A 17,777-nucleotide genomic window follows, 5' to 3' on the forward strand; every position below is an offset into this window, starting at 1 on the left:
GGTGAGGAAACCTTAGAGGAGAATTTGTTGCAAATAAGAGGTTTCAACAAGGAGACATGAAATGAGTTAGGAATGCGTAAGGCAGGTGGCAGAGCCAGGCGATACGCAACCGGATTGATACGAGTGAGAACCCTGTAAGGGCCTATGTAGCGAGGAGCAAATTTCATAGATGGAACTTTTAGGCGAACATTCTTAGTACTCAACCATACCCTATCCCCAGGGACAAAAACAGGAGCCGCTCTTCTATGCTTGTCAGCGTGTTTCTTGAACAACGAGGAACTATGTAACAGAATTTGCCGAGTCTGATCCCATAATGTCTTCAGGTTGGCGACATGATCATCAACCGACGGTATCCCCTGAGAAGAGGAAACCGAAGGAAAAATCGAAGGATGAAAGCCATAGTTCATGAAGAAAGGGCTAGAGCGAGTTGAATCGCAAACAAGGTTATTGTGTGCGAACTCCGCCCAAGGAATCAGACCGACCCAATCGTCCTGGTGTTCGGAAACAAAGCAACGCAGATATTGTTCGATCTTTTGATTGGTACGTTCAGCAGCTCCGTTAGACTGAGGGTGATAGGCAGAGGAAAAGTTCAATTTGATGCCCATTTGAGAAAAAAAGGATCTCCAGAAACGTGAGACAAATTGAGAGCCTCTATCAGAAACAATCTCCGAAGGAATCCCATGTAGACGAAAAACCTCTCTCGCAAAAATCTCCGCCAATTCAGAAGAAGTCGGAAGTTTAGGTAATGGCACGAAATGAGCCATCTTAGTAAATCTATCCACCACCGTGAGAATAACAGTCTGTCTCTTGGAAGCAGGCAAATCAACGATAAAGTCTATGGACAAGCAGGACCAAGGTCTCTCAGGAACGTCCAAGGGGTGTAACAGGCCACATGGAGAAGCATGAGGTAGTTTAGTCTTGGCACAAGTTTCACAAGCTGCGACGAACTCCTCAATATCTTTTCGAAGTGAAGGCCACCAGAAATCCTTGGATATCAGAGAGTATGTCTTGCGAATACCAGGATGACCAGCTACTTTACTTTCGTGAAAACATTGTAAGAGCTCCAGTTGAAGTTCAGGAGGAACAAAGTTTCTTCCCTCAGGAGTGTTTCCGGGGGCTAGATGTTGTGACTTCAAGATCTGGTCAAGTAGCGGGGAATGAATTTTGAGACTGGTATTAGCAATAATATTGCATTTGGGTACAATGGAGGACATAAGTGGTTCAACTGAAGCAGAGGGCTCATATTGGCGAGATAGCGCGTCGGCTTTAGAATTCTTTGACCCAGGTCTGTAAGTCAGAACGTAATTGAAATGGGTAAGAAACAACGACCAACGAGCCTGCCTGGAGGACAAACGCTTGGCCTCTCCGATATAAGACAAATTTTTGTGGTCAGTTAGAATGGTAACAGGATGTAATGTACCCTCCAATAAATGTCTCCACTCTTTCAAAGCCTTGATAACCGCTAGTAATTCTCTGTCACCAATGTCATATCTGCTTTCAGTACCGGTCAATTTTTTAGAGAAAAATCCACATGGATGTAATGGTTTATCAACACCCAACCTTTGAGATAGGACAGCACCTAAACCAGTCTCCGATGCGTCTACCTCAAGTAGAAAAGGCAGAGAAGTGTCGGGGTGAACTAAAATTGGAGCGGAAGCGAAAAGCTCCTTGAGAGTTTTGAACGCAAGGAGAGCTTCAGTAGTCCAATTCTTAGTATCAGCCCCCTGTTTGGTCATATTAGTGATAGGTGCGATAATGGAAGAATAGCCCTTAATAAAGCGCCTATAATAATTAGAAAAACCAATAAATCTCTGTACGGCTTTAAGACCTTTGGGTAAAGGCCACTCTAGAATGGATTGGAGCTTATTCGGATCCATCTTAAATCCCTCCCCAGAGATCACATAGCCGAGAAAGGTTACCTGGGTCTGATCAAAGCTACATTTCTCCAACTTGCAGTACAAGCCATGCTGGAGAAGCTTGTGCAAAACCCTCCTGACTTGCTTGTGATGAGTCTCAATCTCACTAGAATGAATGAGTATATCATCTAGGTATACAATGACGCAATCTTGCTGAAATTCCCTAAGAACCTCATTTATCAGATCCTGGAATACAGCTGGCGCATTGCATAACCCAAAAGGCATAACAGTATATTCATAGTGACCATATCGAGTATTGAATGCCGTCATCCACTCATGTCCCTGCTGGATTCTCACCAAGTTATATGCCCCTCTGAGGTCTAACTTGGTGAAAATTGTAGAGCCCTTCAAACGATCGAAGAGTTCGGTGATCAAGGGAATCGGGTAGGCATTTTTAATGGTTATCTTATTTAGGCCTCGATAGTCAATACAAGGTCTCAAAGAACCATCCTTCTTTTTAACAAAAAAAAATCCAGCCCCGGCAGGAGAGGAGGACCTCCTAATGAATCCCTTGTCTAAATTTTCGTGAATATACTCCTCTAGAACTGAGTTCTCTTTCGTAGATAACGGGTATACATGACCTCTGGGCGGCATGGTACCAGGAAGTAAATTAATTTTGCAATCAAAGGACCTGTGTGGGGGTAAGGTATCGGCTTTCTTTTTGTCAAATACAGCCTTTAAATCTAGATACTGAGACGGAATTTGTGTCTCTGTAGGATTGTCAGAGTTAGTCGATGTGTTGGTCAAGCCGAGAGGTGAGACCTTCCGCAAGCATTTCTCTTGACAATTCTGTCCCCACGAAACTATCTCCCCTGACTCCCAATTAATAATAGGGTTATGCCTCCTCAACCAGGAGTACCCCAGAACTATGGGAATAGACGGAGAAGAAATGAGCAGTAAGGATATGTCCTCTCTATGTAGGATGCCAACAGTTAAGTTAATCGGTATGGTCTCATGGAAAATAACAGGCTCAAGTAACGGTCTACCATCGATGGCCTCAACAGCCAGTGGTGTCTCTTTTAACTGGGATGGAATAGCATGCTTGGCAGCAAAACCCTGATCTATAAAGCTCTCAGCAGCTCCAGAATCGATTAGTGCCATAGTCTTAACTACTCCCTTTTCCCACTTTAAAGAAACGGGTAACAGAAGCCTGAGCTCTTTGTAGTTGTGAATAGAGGACAAAGTAGAAACACCCAAGGCCTGTCCTCTAAAGGAACTTAGGTGCGAGCGTTTCCCGAACGATTGGGACAATTTAGGCGTAAATGACCTCTGACTCCACAATACATACATAAACCCTCCCTTCTCCTGTACTGTCTCTCCCTCTCTGTGAGATGAGTACTGCCTATCTGCATAGGTTCAGGAATACGTAAGTCCTCGAACTCAGAATTTTGAAAGGTAGGCGCTAGTTTAAAGGAGGGTCTACGGGTCCTATCTCGAGTGTTCTGCCTCTCTCTTAAGCGTTCATCAATACGAGATATAAAAGAGATTAAATCCTCCAAATTTTCAGGGAGTTCTCTAGTAGCGACCTCGTCAAGAATTACATCTGATAACCCATTCAGAAACACATCTATATAAGCCTGTTCGTTCCACTTAACTTCTGCCGCCAAGGACCTGAACTCTAGTGCATAATCCACAAGTGTTCGATTGTCCTGTCTAAGGCGCAACAGTAATCTAGCTGCATTGACCTTTCTACCAGGAGGGTCAAAAGTTCTTCTAAACGCAGCTACAAAGGCATTATAATTATAGACTAGTGGATTATCATTCTCCCATAAAGGATTGGCCCATCTCAAAGCTTTTTCAATGAGTAAAGTAATAACAAATCCAACCTTCGCTCTATCTGTAGGATAAGAGCGGGGTTGTAATTCGAAATGGATGCTAATCTGGTTTAGAAAGCCACGACACCTCTCCGGTGACCCGCCATAACGTACTGGTGGGGTAATACGGGAAGAAGCACCTACAGTGGCTACCTCTAGGCCTGAGACTGCAGGAGAAATAGACGGAGTACGTGTCTCCTCAGGTGGATTACTAGCACGAGACAAAAGTGCCTGTAGTGCCAAAGCCATCTGATCCATCCTATACTCCATGGCGTCAAACCTGGGATCCGAAGAACCAAGCTGACTGTTTGTACCTGCAGGATCCATTGGCCCTGTCGTAATGTCAGGATCGGGACAGGGATCCAACACGCAGAGTACAAAGAGTGGAATAGTACGTATACCGGGCCTTAGAATGGCCGGACTAACGTACCGAGAGTAATAGAGAATAGTCAGAGACAAGCCGAGGTCGAGGGAACGAGAAGACAGATAAGCGAGGGACAAGCCGGGTCAAGGGATAACAGAGAAGCAGGAAAGTACAACAAGCCGAGTCAAAACCAAATAGAGCAAACGAGAATACCAGAGCACTGAGTGACTAGACAAGCTAGAACCACGACAGGGCAATGAGCTGAAGGGAGAAGTAAGCTTAAATACCCTGGCTCCGGATGGTAAGCACGCCTCTGACAAGTACCGATTGGATATCGGACACTTGAGTGGCAGGTCGCTCGTGATAGCGTCAAGACGTCACGTATTGAGCGTCCTGCTAGAAAAGGACGTGGATTCCTCGCGGCCGGTGTTTAAGTGACTGGATGAACCGCGAGGAACGGAGGGAGCAGCTCGCCTGGACGGATAAACCACCAAGTCTCTACCTCCCTTAGAGGTAGAGACCTCAGGTACCCTGACAATTTGGTCACAAAGGACTACGATCTATCTTTTGAACCACTGGACCAATTTGTATGATTCTGACCTATGTTTGTATTTGGAGTATGCTGATTCTGAAAATGTAAGTTTTATGTGAATGTGATGCATACTTTTAAAGTTATGAATAATGTGGAAAAACTGTATTTCTCTGCTTGTGATAATTACATTACCCATTTTGTAATGGCACCCCTTTATGCCCAGGGTGCCATTACAAAAGATGAGAGCGGAATAGTGGGGGATTAGCTCAAATGGTAGAGTGCTCGCTTAGCATGTGAGAGGTAGCGGGATCGATGCTTCTTCTTTTAAATGAAGGGTGCTTAGTTGAACTTTTTGTTTACCTGGATGTCATTGCCACAGCAGCATGTTGCAAAATGTTTAACTGCTTACCTGATTCTTCAAAAATGTCCTACTTTGACATTGAGTGAACTCACGAATTACCTTCGATAGCTCAGCTGGTAGAGCGGAGGACTGTAGTTGGTATATGATAGCAATCCTTAGGTCGCTGGTTCAATTCCGGCTCGAAGGACATTTGCTTTTCTCTCTTGTAGAGCAGAGGACTGTATGTTGCATGTCTGTATTTTATGTAATAAATGTAACCTTGTGTATTTTACTGTCTTTTTACTGCCATGTGCTTAATGGAGTTTTGCATCTGTCCTTGGAGATAATTGGATTACTTCCCAATTATCTCCAGGATAGAAGACTCTGTGGAACTGGTTTTGGGCAGAAAAGCCATGCTTCATTTGGTCACAAAGGACTACGATCTATCTTTTGAACCACTGGACCAATTTGTATGATTTTGACGTATGTTTGTATTTGGAGTATGCTGATTCTGAAAATGTAAGTTTTATGTGAATGTGATGCATACTTTTAAAGTTATGAATAATGTGGAAAAACTGTATTTCTCTGCTTGTGATAATTACATTACCCATTTTGTAATGGCCCCCCTTTATGCCCAGGGTGCCATTACAAAAGATGAGAGCGGAAAAGTGGGGGATTAGCTCAAATGGTAGAGCGCTCGCTTAGCATGTGAGAGGTAGCGGGATCGATGCCCGCATTCTCCAGTGGCTGCTTCTTCTTTTAAATGAAGGGTGCTAAGACTGTATGTTGCATGTCTGTATTTTATGTAATAAATGTAACCTTGTGTATTTTACTGTCTTTTTACTGCCATGTGCTTAATGGAGTTTTGCATCTGTCCTTGGAGATAATTGGATTACTTCCCAATTATCTCCAGGATAGAAGACTCTGTGGAACTGGTTTTGGGCAGAAAAGCCATGCTTCATTTGGTCACAAAGGACTACGATCTATCTTTTGAACCACTGGACCAATTTGTATGATTCTGACCTATGTTTGTATTTGGAGTATGCTGATTCTGAAAATGTAAGTTTTATGTGAATGTGATGCATACTTTTAAAGTTATGAATAATGTGGAAAAACTGTATTTCTCTGCTTGTGATAATTACATTACCCATTTTGTAATGGCACCCCTTTATGCCCAGGGTGCCATTACAAAAGATGAGAGTGGAATAGTGGGGGATTAGCTCAAATGGTAGAGTGCTCGCTTAGCATGTGAGAGGTAGCGGGATCGATGCTTCTTCTTTTAAATGAAGGGTGTTTAGTTGAACTTTTTGTTTACCTGGATGTCATTGCCACAGCAGCATGTTGCAAAATGTTTAACTGCTTACCTGATTCTTCAAAAATGTCCTACTTTGACATTGAGTGAACTCACGAATTACCTTCGATAGCTCAGCTGGTAGAGCGGAGGACTGTAGTTGGTATATGATAGCAATCCTTAGGTCGCTGGTTCAATTCCGGCTCGAAGGACATTTGTTTTTCTCTCTTGTAGAGCAGAGGACTGTATGTTGCATGTCTGTATTTTATGTAATAAATGTAACCTTGTGTATTTTACTGTCTTTTTACTGCCATGTGCTTAACAGAGTTTTGCATCTGTCCTTGGAGATAATTGGATTACTTCCCAATTATCTCCAGGATAGAAGACTCTGTGGAACTGGTTTTGGGCAGAAAAGCCATGCTTCATTTGGTCACAAAGGACTACGATCTATCTTTTGAACCACTGGACCAATTTGTATGATTCTGACCTATGTTTGTATTTGGAGTATGCTGATTCTGAAAATGTAAGTTTTATGTGAATGTGATGCATACTTTTAAAGTTATGAATAATGTGGAAAAACTGTATTTCTCTGCTTGTGATAATTACATTACCCATTTTGTAATGGCACCCCTTTATGCCCAGGGTGCCATTACAAAAGATGAGAGCGGAAAAGTGGGGGATTAGCACAAATGGTAGAGCGCTCGCTTAGCATGTGAGAGGTAGCGGGATCGATGCCCGCATTCTCCAGTGGCTGCTTCTTCTTTTAAATGAAGGGTGCTAAGACTGTATGTTGCATGTCTGTATTTTATGTAATAAATGTAACCTTGTGTATTTTACTGTCTTTTTACTGCCATGTGCTTAATGGAGTTTTGCATCTGTCCTTGGAGATAATTGGATTACTTCCCAATTATCTCCAGGATAGAAGACTCTGTGGAACTGGTTTTGGGCAGAAAAGCCATGCTTCATTTGGTCACAAAGGACTACGATCTATCTTTTGAACCACTGGACCAATTTGTATGATTATGACCTATGTTTGTATTTGGAGTATGCTGATTCTGAAAATGTAAGTTTTATGTGAATGTGATGCATACTTTTAAAGTTATGAATAATGTGGAAAAACTGTATTTCTCTGCTTGTGATAATTACATTACCCATTTTGTAATGGCACCCCTTTATGCCCAGGGTGCCATTACAAAAGATGAGAGCGGAATAGTGGGGGATTAGCTCAAATGGTAGAGTGCTCGCTTAGCATGTGAGAGGTAGCGGGATCGATGCTTCTTCTTTTAAATGAAGGGTGCTTAGTTGAACTTTTTGTTTACCTGGATGTCATTGCCACAGCAGCATGTTGCAAAATGTTTAACTGCTTACCTGATTCTTCAAAAATGTCCTACTTTGACATTGAGTGAGCTCACGAATTACCTTCGATAGCTCAGCTGGTAGAGCGGAGGACTGTAGTTGGTATATGATAGCAATCCTTAGGTCGCTGGTTCAATTCCGGCTCGAAGGACATTTGTTTTTCTCTCTTGTAGAGCAGAGGACTGTATGTTGCATGTCTGTATTTTATGTAATAAATGTAACCTTGTGTATTTTACTGTCTTTTTACTGCCATGTGCTTAACGGAGTTTTGCATCTGTCCTTGGAGATAATTGGATTACTTCCCAATTATCTCCAGGATAGAAGACTCTGTGGAACTGGTTTTGGGCAGAAAAGCCATGCTTCATTTGGTCACAAAGGACTACGATCTATCTTTTGAACCACTGGACCAATTTGTATGATTCTGACCTATGTTTGTATTTGGAGTATGCTGATTCTGAAAATGTAAGTTTTATGTGAATGTGATGCATACTTTTAAAGTTATGAATAATGTGGAAAAACTGTATTTCTCTGCTTGTGATAATTACATTACCCATTTTGTAATGGCACCCCTTTATGCCCAGGGTGCCATTACAAAAGATGAGAGCGGAATAGTGGGGGATTAGCTCAAATGGTAGAGTGCTCGCTTAGCATGTGAGAGGTAGCGGGATCGATGCTTCTTCTTTTAAATGAAGGGTGCTTAGTTGAGCTTTTTGTTTACCTGGATGTCATTGCCACAGCAGCATGTTGCAAAATGTTTAACTGCTTACCTGATTCTTCAAAAATGTCCTACTTTGACATTGAGTGAACTCACAAATTACCTTCGATAGCTCAGCTAGTAGAGCGGAGGACTGTAGTTGGTATATGATAGCAATCCTTAGGTCGCTGGTTCAATTCCGGCTCGAAGGACATTTGCTTTTCTCTCTTGTAGAGCAGAGGACTGTATGTTGCATGTCTGTATTTTATGTAATAAATGTAACCTTGTGTATTTTACTGTCTTTTTACTGCCATGTGCTTAACGGAGTTTTGCATCTGTCCTTGGAGATAATTGGATTACTTCCCAATTATCTCCAGGATAGAAGACTCTGTGGAACTGGTTTTGGGCAGAAAAGCCATGCTTCATTTGGTCACAAAGGACTACGATCTATCTTTTGAACCACTGGACCAATTTGTATGATTCTGACCTATGTTTGTATTTGGAGTATGCTGATTCTGAAAATGTAAGTTTTATGTGAATGTGATGCATACTTTTAAAGTTATGAATAATGTGGAAAAACTGTATTTCTCTGCTTGTGATAATTACATTACCCATTTTGTAATGGCACCCCTTTATGCCCAGGGTGCCATTACAAAAGATGAGAGCGGAATAGTGGGGGATTAGCTCAAATGGTAGAGTGCTCGCTTAGCATGTGAGAGGTAGCGGGATCGATGCTTCTTCTTTTAAATGAAGGGTGCTTAGTTGAGCTTTTTGTTTACCTGGATGTCATTGCCACAGCAGCATGTTGCAAAATGTTTAACTGCTTACCTGATTCTTCAAAAAAGTCCTACTTTGACATTGAGTGAACTCACGAATTACCTTCGATAGCTCAGCTGGTAGACCGGAGGACTGTAGTTGGTATATGATAGCAATCCTTAGGTCGCTGGTTCAATTCCGGCTCGAAGGACATTTGCTTTTCTCTCTTGTAGAGCAGAGGACTGTATGTTGCATGTCTGTATTTTATGTAATAAATGTAACCTTGTGTATTTTACTGTCTAATTACTGCCATGTGCTTAATGGAGTTTTGCATCTGTCCTTGGAGATAATTGGATTACTTCCCAATTATCTCCAGGATAGAAGACTCTGTGGAACTGGTTTTGGGCAGAAAAGCCATGCTTCATTTGGTCACAAAGGACTACGATCTATCTTTTGAACCACTGGACCAATTTGTATGATTCTGACCTATGTTTGTATTTGGAGTATGCTGATTCTGAAAATGTAAGTTTTATGTGAATGTGATGCATACTTTTAAAGTTATGAATAATGTGGAAAAACTGTATTTCTCTGCTTGTGATAATTACATTACCCATTTTGTAATGGCACCCCTTTATGCCCAGGGTGCCATTACAAAAGATGAGAGCGGAATAGTGGGGGATTAGCTCAAATGGTAGAGTGCTCGCTTAGCATGTGAGAGGTAGCGGGATCGATGCTTCTTCTTTTAAATGAAGGGTGCTTAGTTGAACTTTTTGTTTACCTGGATGTCATTGCCACAGCAGCATGTTGCAAAATGTTTAACTGCTTACCTGATTCTTCAAAAATGTCCTACTTTGACATTGAGTGAACTCACGAATTACCTTCGATAGCTCAGCTGGTAGAGCGGAGGACTGTAGTTGGTATATGATAGCAATCCTTAGGTCGCTGGGTCAATTCCGGCTCGAAGGACATTTGTTTTTCTCTCTTGTAGAGCAGAGGACTGTATGTTGCATGTCTGTATTTTATGTAATAAATGTAACCTTGTGTATTTTACTGTCTTTTTACTGCCATGTGCTTAACGGAGTTTTGCATCTGTCCTTGGAGATAATTGGATTACTTCCCAATTATCTCCAGGATAGAAGACTCTGTGGAACTGGTTTTGGGCAGAAAAGCCATGCTTCATTTGGTCACAAAGGACTACGATCTATCTTTTGAACCACTGGACCAATTTGTATGATTCTGACCTATGTTTGTATTTGGAGTATGCTGATTCTGAAAATGTAAGTTTTATGTGAATGTGATGCATACTTTTAAAGTTATGAATAATGTGGAAAAACTGTATTTCTCTGCTTGTGATAATTACATTACCCATTTTGTAATGGCACCCCTTTATGCCCAGGGTGCCATTACAAAAGATGAGAGCGGAAAAGTGGGGGATTAGCTCAAATGGTAGAGCGCTCGCTTAGCATGTGAGAGGTAGCGGGATCGATGCCCGCATTCTCCAGTGGCTGCTTCTTCTTTTAAATGAAGGGTGCTAAGACTGTATGTTGCATGTCTGTATTTTATGTAATAAATGTAACCTTGTGTATTTTACTGTCTTTTTACTGCCATGTGCTTAATGGAGTTTTGCATCTGTCCTTGGAGATAATTGGATTACTTCCCAATTATCTCCAGGATAGAAGACTCTGTGGAACTGGTTTTGGGCAGAAAAGCCATGCTTCATTTGGTCACAAAGGACTACGATCTATCTTTTGAACCACTGGACCAATTTGTATGATTCTGACCTATGTTTGTATTTGGAGTATGCTGATTCTGAAAATGTAAGTTTTATGTGAATGTGATGCATACTTTTAAAGTTATGAATAATGTGGAAAAACTGTATTTCTCTGCTTGTGATAATTACATTACCCATTTTGTAATGGCACCCCTTTATGCCCAGGGTGCCATTACAAAAGATGAGTGCGGAAAAGTGGGGGATTAGCTCAAATGGTAGAGCGCTCGCTTAGCATGTGAGAGGTAGCGGGATCGATGCCCGCATTCTCCAGTGGCTTCTTCTTCGTTTAAATGAAGGGTGCTTAGACTGTATGTTGCATGTCTGTATTTTATGTAATAAATGTAACCTTGTGTATTTTACTGTCTTTTTACTGCCATGTGCTTAATGGAGTTTTGCATCTGTCCTTGGAGATAATTGGATTACTTCTCAATTATCTCCAGGATAGAAGACTCTGTGGAACTGGTTTTGGGCAGAAAAGCCATGCTTCATTTGTTCACAAAGGACTACGATCTATCTTTTGAACCACTGGACCAATTTGTATTTGGAGTATGCTGATTCTGAAAATGTAAGTTTTATGTGAATGTGATGCATACTTTTAAAGTTATGAATAATGTGGAAAAACTGTATTTCTCTGCTTGTGATAATTACATTACCCATTTTGTAATGGCACCCCTTTATGCCCAGGGTGCCATTACAAAAGATGAGAGCGGAATAGTGGGGGATTAGCTCAAATGGTAGAGTGCTCGCTTAGCATGTGAGAGGTAGCGGGATCGATGCTTCTTCTTTTAAATGAAGGGTGCTTAGTTGAACTTTTTGTTTACCTGGATGTCATTGCCACAGCAGCATGTTGCAAAATGTTTAACTGCTTACCTGATTCTTCAAAAATGTCCTACTTTGACATTGAGTGAACTCACGAATTACCTTCGATAGCTCAGCTGGTAGAGCGGAGGACTGTAGTTGGTATATGATAGCAATCCTTAGGTCGCTGGTTCAATTCCGGCTCGAAGGACATTTGCTTTTCTCTCTTGTAGAGCAGAGGACTGTATGTTGCATGTCTGTATTTTATGTAATAAATGTAACCTTGTGTATTTTACTGTCTTTTTACTGCCATGTGCTTAATGGAGTTTTGCATCTGTCCTTGGAGATAATTGGATTACTTCCCAATTATCTCCAGGATAGAAGACTCTGTGGAACTGGTTTTGGGCAGAAAAGCCATGCTTCATTTGGTCACAAAGGACTACGATCTATCTTTTGAACCACTGGACCAATTTGTATGATTCTGACCTATGTTTGTATTTGGAGTATGCTGATTCTGAAAATGTAAGTTTTATGTGAATGTGATGCATACTTTTAAAGTTATGAATAATGTGGAAAAACTGTATTTCTCTGCTTGTGATAATTACATTACCCATTTTGTAATGGCACCCCTTTATGCCCAGGGTGCCATTACAAAAGATGAGTGCGGAAAAGTGGGGGATTAGCTCAAATGGTAGAGCGCTCGCTTAGCATGTGAGAGGTAGCGGGATCGATGCCCGCATTCTCCAGTGGCTTCTTCTTCTTTTAAATGAAGGGTGCTTAGACTGTATGTTGCATGTCTGTATTTTATGTAATAAATGTAACCTTGTGTATTTTACTGTCTTTTTACTGCCATGTGCTTAATGGAGTTTTGCATCTGTCCTTGGAGATAATTGGATTACTTCTCAATTATCTCCAGGATAGAAGACTCTGTGGAACTGGTTTTGGGCAGAAAAGCCATGCTTCATTTGTTCACAAAGGACTACGATCTATCTTTTGAACCACTGGACCAATTTGTATTTGGAGTATGCTGATTCTGAAAATGTAAGTTTTATGTGAATGTGATGCATACTTTTAAAGTTATGAATAATGTGGAAAAACTGTATTTCTCTGCTTGTGATAATTACATTACCCATTTTGTAATGGCACCCCTTTATGCCCAGGGTGCCATTACAAAAGATGAGAGCGGAATAGTGGGGGATTAGCTCAAATGGTAGAGTGCTCGCTTAGCATGTGAGAGGTAGCGGGATCGATGCTTCTTCTTTTAAATGAAGGGTGCTTAGTTGAGCTTTTTGTTTACCTGGATGTCATTGCCACAGCAGCATGTTGCAAAATGTTTAACTGCTTACCTGATTCTTCAAAAATGTCCTACTTTGACATTGAGTGAACTCACAAATTACCTTCGATAGCTCAGCTAGTAGAGCGGAGGACTGTAGTTGGTATATGATAGCAATCCTTAGGTCGCTGGTTCAATTCCGGCTCGAAGGACATTTGCTTTTCTCTCTTGTAGAGCAGAGGACTGTATGTTGCATGTCTGTATTTTATGTAATAAATGTAACCTTGTGTATTTTACTGTCTTTTTACTGCCATGTGCTTAACGGAGTTTTGCATCTGTCCTTGGAGATAATTGGATTACTTCCCAATTATCTCCAGGATAGAAGACTCTGTGGAACTGGTTTTGGGCAGAAAAGCCATGCTTCATTTGGTCACAAAGGACTACGATCTATCTTTTGAACCACTGGACCAATTTGTATGATTCTGACCTATGTTTGTATTTGGAGTATGCTGATTCTGAAAATGTAAGTTTTATGTGAATGTGATGCATACTTTTAAAGTTATGAATAATGTGGAAAAACTGTATTTCTCTGCTTGTGATAATTACATTACCCATTTTGTAATGGCACCCCTTTATGCCCAGGGTGCCATTACAAAAGATGAGAGCGGAATAGTGGGGGATTAGCTCAAATGGTAGAGTGCTCGCTTAGCATGTGAGAGGTAGCGGGATCGATGCTTCTTCTTTTAAATGAAGGGTGCTTAGTTGAGCTTTTTGTTTACCTGGATGTCATTGCCACAGCAGCATGTTGCAAAATGTTTAACTGCTTACCTGATTCTTCAAAAAAGTCCTACTTTGACATTGAGTGAACTCACGAATTACCTTCGATAGCTCAGCTGGTAGACCGGAGGACTGTAGTTGGTATATGATAGCAATCCTTAGGTCGCTGGTTCAATTCCGGCTCGAAGGACATTTGCTTTTCTCTCTTGTAGAGCAGAGGACTGTATGTTGCATGTCTGTATTTTATGTAATAAATGTAACCTTGTGTATTTTACTGTCTAATTACTGCCATGTGCTTAATGGAGTTTTGCATCTGTCCTTGGAGATAATTGGATTACTTCCCAATTATCTCCAGGATAGAAGACTCTGTGGAACTGGTTTTGGGCAGAAAAGCCATGCTTCATTTGGTCACAAAGGACTACGATCTATCTTTTGAACCACTGGACCAATTTGTATGATTCTGACCTATGTTTGTATTTGGAGTATGCTGATTCTGAAAATGTAAGTTTTATGTGAATGTGATGCATACTTTTAAAGTTATGAATAATGTGGAAAAACTGTATTTCTCTGCTTGTGATAATTACATTACCCATTTTGTAATGGCACCCCTTTATGCCCAGGGTGCCATTACAAAAGATGAGAGCGGAATAGTGGGGGATTAGCTCAAATGGTAGAGTGCTCGCTTAGCATGTGAGAGGTAGCGGGATCGATGCTTCTTCTTTTAAATGAAGGGTGCTTAGTTGAACTTTTTGTTTACCTGGATGTCATTGCCACAGCAGCATGTTGCAAAATGTTTAACTGCTTACCTGATTCTTCAAAAATGTCCTACTTTGACATTGAGTGAACTCACGAATTACCTTCGATAGCTCAGCTGGTAGAGCGGAGGACTGTAGTTGGTATATGATAGCAATCCTTAGGTCGCTGGGTCAATTCCGGCTCGAAGGACATTTGTTTTTCTCTCTTGTAGAGCAGAGGACTGTATGTTGCATGTCTGTATTTTATGTAATAAATGTAACCTTGTGTATTTTACTGTCTTTTTACTGCCATGTGCTTAACGGAGTTTTGCATCTGTCCTTGGAGATAATTGGATTACTTCCCAATTATCTCCAGGATAGAAGACTCTGTGGAACTGGTTTTGGGCAGAAAAGCCATGCTTCATTTGGTCACAAAGGACTACGATCTATCTTTTGAACCACTGGACCAATTTGTATGATTCTGACCTATGTTTGTATTTGGAGTATGCTGATTCTGAAAATGTAAGTTTTATGTGAATGTGATGCATACTTTTAAAGTTATGAATAATGTGGAAAAACTGTATTTCTCTGCTTGTGATAATTACATTACCCATTTTGTAATGGCACCCCTTTATGCCCAGGGTGCCATTACAAAAGATGAGAGCGGAAAAGTGGGGGATTAGCTCAAATGGTAGAGCGCTCGCTTAGCATGTGAGAGGTAGCGGGATCGATGCCCGCATTCTCCAGTGGCTGCTTCTTCTTTTAAATGAAGGGTGCTAAGACTGTATGTTGCATGTCTGTATTTTATGTAATAAATGTAACCTTGTGTATTTTACTGTCTTTTTACTGCCATGTGCTTAATGGAGTTTTGCATCTGTCCTTGGAGATAATTGGATTACTTCCCAATTATCTCCAGGATAGAAGACTCTGTGGAACTGGTTTTGGGCAGAAAAGCCATGCTTCATTTGGTCACAAAGGACTACGATCTATCTTTTGAACCACTGGACCAATTTGTATGATTCTGACCTATGTTTGTATTTGGAGTATGCTGATTCTGAAAATGTAAGTTTTATGTGAATGTGATGCATACTTTTAAAGTTATGAATAATGTGGAAAAACTGTATTTCTCTGCTTGTGATAATTACATTACCCATTTTGTAATGGCACCCCTTTATGCCCAGGGTGCCATTACAAAAGATGAGTGCGGAAAAGTGGGGGATTAGCTCAAATGGTAGAGCGCTCGCTTAGCATGTGAGAGGTAGCGGGATCGATGCCCGCATTCTCCAGTGGCTTCTTCTTCGTTTAAATGAAGGGTGCTTAGACTGTATGTTGCATGTCTGTATTTTATGTAATAAATGTAACCTTGTGTATTTTACTGTCTTTTTACTGCCATGTGCTTAATGGAGTTTTGCATCTGTCCTTGGAGATAATTGGATTACTTCTCAATTATCTCCAGGATAGAAGACTCTGTGGAACTGGTTTTGGGCAGAAAAGCCATGCTTCATTTGTTCACAAAGGACTACGATCTATCTTTTGAACCACTGGACCAATTTGTATTTGGAGTATGCTGATTCTGAAAATGTAAGTTTTATGTGAATGTGATGCATACTTTTAAAGTTATGAATAATGTGGAAAAACTGTATTTCTCTGCTTGTGATAATTACATTACCCATTTTGTAATGGCACCCCTTTATGCCCAGGGTGCCATTACAAAAGATGAGAGCGGAATAGTGGGGGATTAGCTCAAATGGTAGAGTGCTCGCTTAGCATGTGAGAGGTAGCGGGATCGATGCTTCTTCTTTTAAATGAAGGGTGCTTAGTTGAACTTTTTGTTTACCTGGATGTCATTGCCACAGCAGCATGTTGCAAAATGTTTAACTGCTTACCTGATTCTTCAAAAATGTCCTACTTTGACATTGAGTGAACTCACGAATTACCTTCGATAGCTCAGCTGGTAGAGCGGAGGACTGTAGTTGGTATATGATAGCAATCCTTAGGTCGCTGGTTCAATTCCGGCTCGAAGGACATTTGCTTTTCTCTCTTGTAGAGCAGAGGACTGTATGTTGCATGTCTGTATTTTATGTAATAAATGTAACCTTGTGTATTTTACTGTCTTTTTACTGCCATGTGCTTAATGGAGTTTTGCATCTGTCCTTGGAGATAATTGGATTACTTCCCAATTATCTCCAGGATAGAAGACTCTGTGGAACTGGTTTTGGGCAGAAAAGCCATGCTTCATTTGGTCACAAAGGACTACGATCTATCTTTTGAACCACTGGACCAATTTGTATGATTCTGACCTATGTTTGTATTTGGAGTATGCTGATTCTGAAAATGTAAGTTTTATGTGAATGTGATGCATACTTTTAAAGTTATGAATAATGTGGAAAAACTGTATTTCTCTGCTTGTGATAATTACATTACCCATTTTGTAATGGCACCCCTTTATGCCCAGGGTGCCATTACAAAAGATGAGTGCGGAAAAGTGGGGGATTAGCTCAAATGGTAGAGCGCTCGCTTAGCATGTGAGAGGTAGCGGGATCGATGCCCGCATTCTCCAGTGGCTTCTTCTTCTTTTAAATGAAGGGTGCTTAGACTGTATGTTGCATGTCTGTATTTTATGTAATAAATGTAACCTTGTGTATTTTACTGTCTTTTTACTGCCATGTGCTTAATGGAGTTTTGCATCTGTCCTTGGAGATAATTGGATTACTTCTCAATTATCTCCAGGATAGAAGACTCTGTGGAACTGGTTTTGGGCAGAAAAGCCATGCTTCATTTGTTCACAAAGGACTACGATCTATCTTTTGAACCACTGGACCAATTTGTATTTGGAGTATGCTGATTCTGAAAATGTAAGTTTTATGTGAATGTGATGCATACTTTTAAAGTTATGAATAATGTGGAAAAACTGTATTTCTCTGCTTGTGATAATTACATTACCCATTTTGTAATGGCACCCCTTTATGCCCAGGGTGCCATTACAAAAGATGAGAGCGGAAAAGTGGGGGATTAGCTCAAATGGTAGAGTGCTCGCTTAGCATGTGAGAGGTAGCGGGATCGATGCTTCTTCTTTTAAATGAAGGGTGCTTAGTTGAACTTTTTGTTTACCTGGATGTCATTGCCACAGCAGCATGTTGCAAAATGTTTAACTGCTTACCTGATTCTTCAAAAATGTCCTACTTTGACATTGAGTGAACTCACGAATTACCTTCGATAGCTCAGCTGGTAGAGCGGAGGACTGTAGTTGGTATATGATAGCAATCCTTAGGTCGCTGGGTCAATTCCGGCTCGAAGGACATTTGTTTTTCTCTCTTGTAGAGCAGAGGACTGTATGTTGCATGTCTGTATTTTATGTAAT

The 17,777-nt window shown here is 40.9% G+C and overlaps 5 non-coding genes across 5 annotated transcripts; all 5 read left to right on the forward strand.

Moving 5' to 3' along the window:
- The first annotated feature begins 5,085 nt into the window (after window positions 1-5,085).
- TRNAY-GUA (transfer RNA tyrosine (anticodon GUA)) lies at window positions 5,086-5,174 on the forward strand. The gene is given in 2 exon segments: window positions 5,086-5,122; window positions 5,139-5,174. It is a non-coding gene; the product is annotated as a tRNA-Tyr (tRNA).
- Window positions 5,175-6,380: 1,206 nt separating this feature from the next.
- TRNAY-GUA (transfer RNA tyrosine (anticodon GUA)) lies at window positions 6,381-6,469 on the forward strand. The gene is given in 2 exon segments: window positions 6,381-6,417; window positions 6,434-6,469. It is a non-coding gene; the product is annotated as a tRNA-Tyr (tRNA).
- Window positions 6,470-7,675: 1,206 nt separating this feature from the next.
- On the forward strand, window positions 7,676-7,764 carry TRNAY-GUA (transfer RNA tyrosine (anticodon GUA)). The gene is given in 2 exon segments: window positions 7,676-7,712; window positions 7,729-7,764. It is a non-coding gene; the product is annotated as a tRNA-Tyr (tRNA).
- A 3,990-nt stretch (window positions 7,765-11,754) lies between these two features.
- On the forward strand, window positions 11,755-11,843 carry TRNAY-GUA (transfer RNA tyrosine (anticodon GUA)). Its single transcript is given in 2 exon segments — window positions 11,755-11,791; window positions 11,808-11,843. It is a non-coding gene; the product is annotated as a tRNA-Tyr (tRNA).
- A 4,509-nt stretch (window positions 11,844-16,352) lies between these two features.
- Window positions 16,353-16,441, forward strand: TRNAY-GUA (transfer RNA tyrosine (anticodon GUA)). Its single transcript is given in 2 exon segments — window positions 16,353-16,389; window positions 16,406-16,441. It is a non-coding gene; the product is annotated as a tRNA-Tyr (tRNA).
- Window positions 16,442-17,777: the final 1,336 nt, after the last annotated feature.

Source organism: Pelobates fuscus, chromosome 4, assembly GCF_036172605.1.
Source record: "Pelobates fuscus isolate aPelFus1 chromosome 4, aPelFus1.pri, whole genome shotgun sequence".
Classification (NCBI taxonomy): Eukaryota; Metazoa; Chordata; class Amphibia; order Anura; family Pelobatidae; genus Pelobates; species Pelobates fuscus.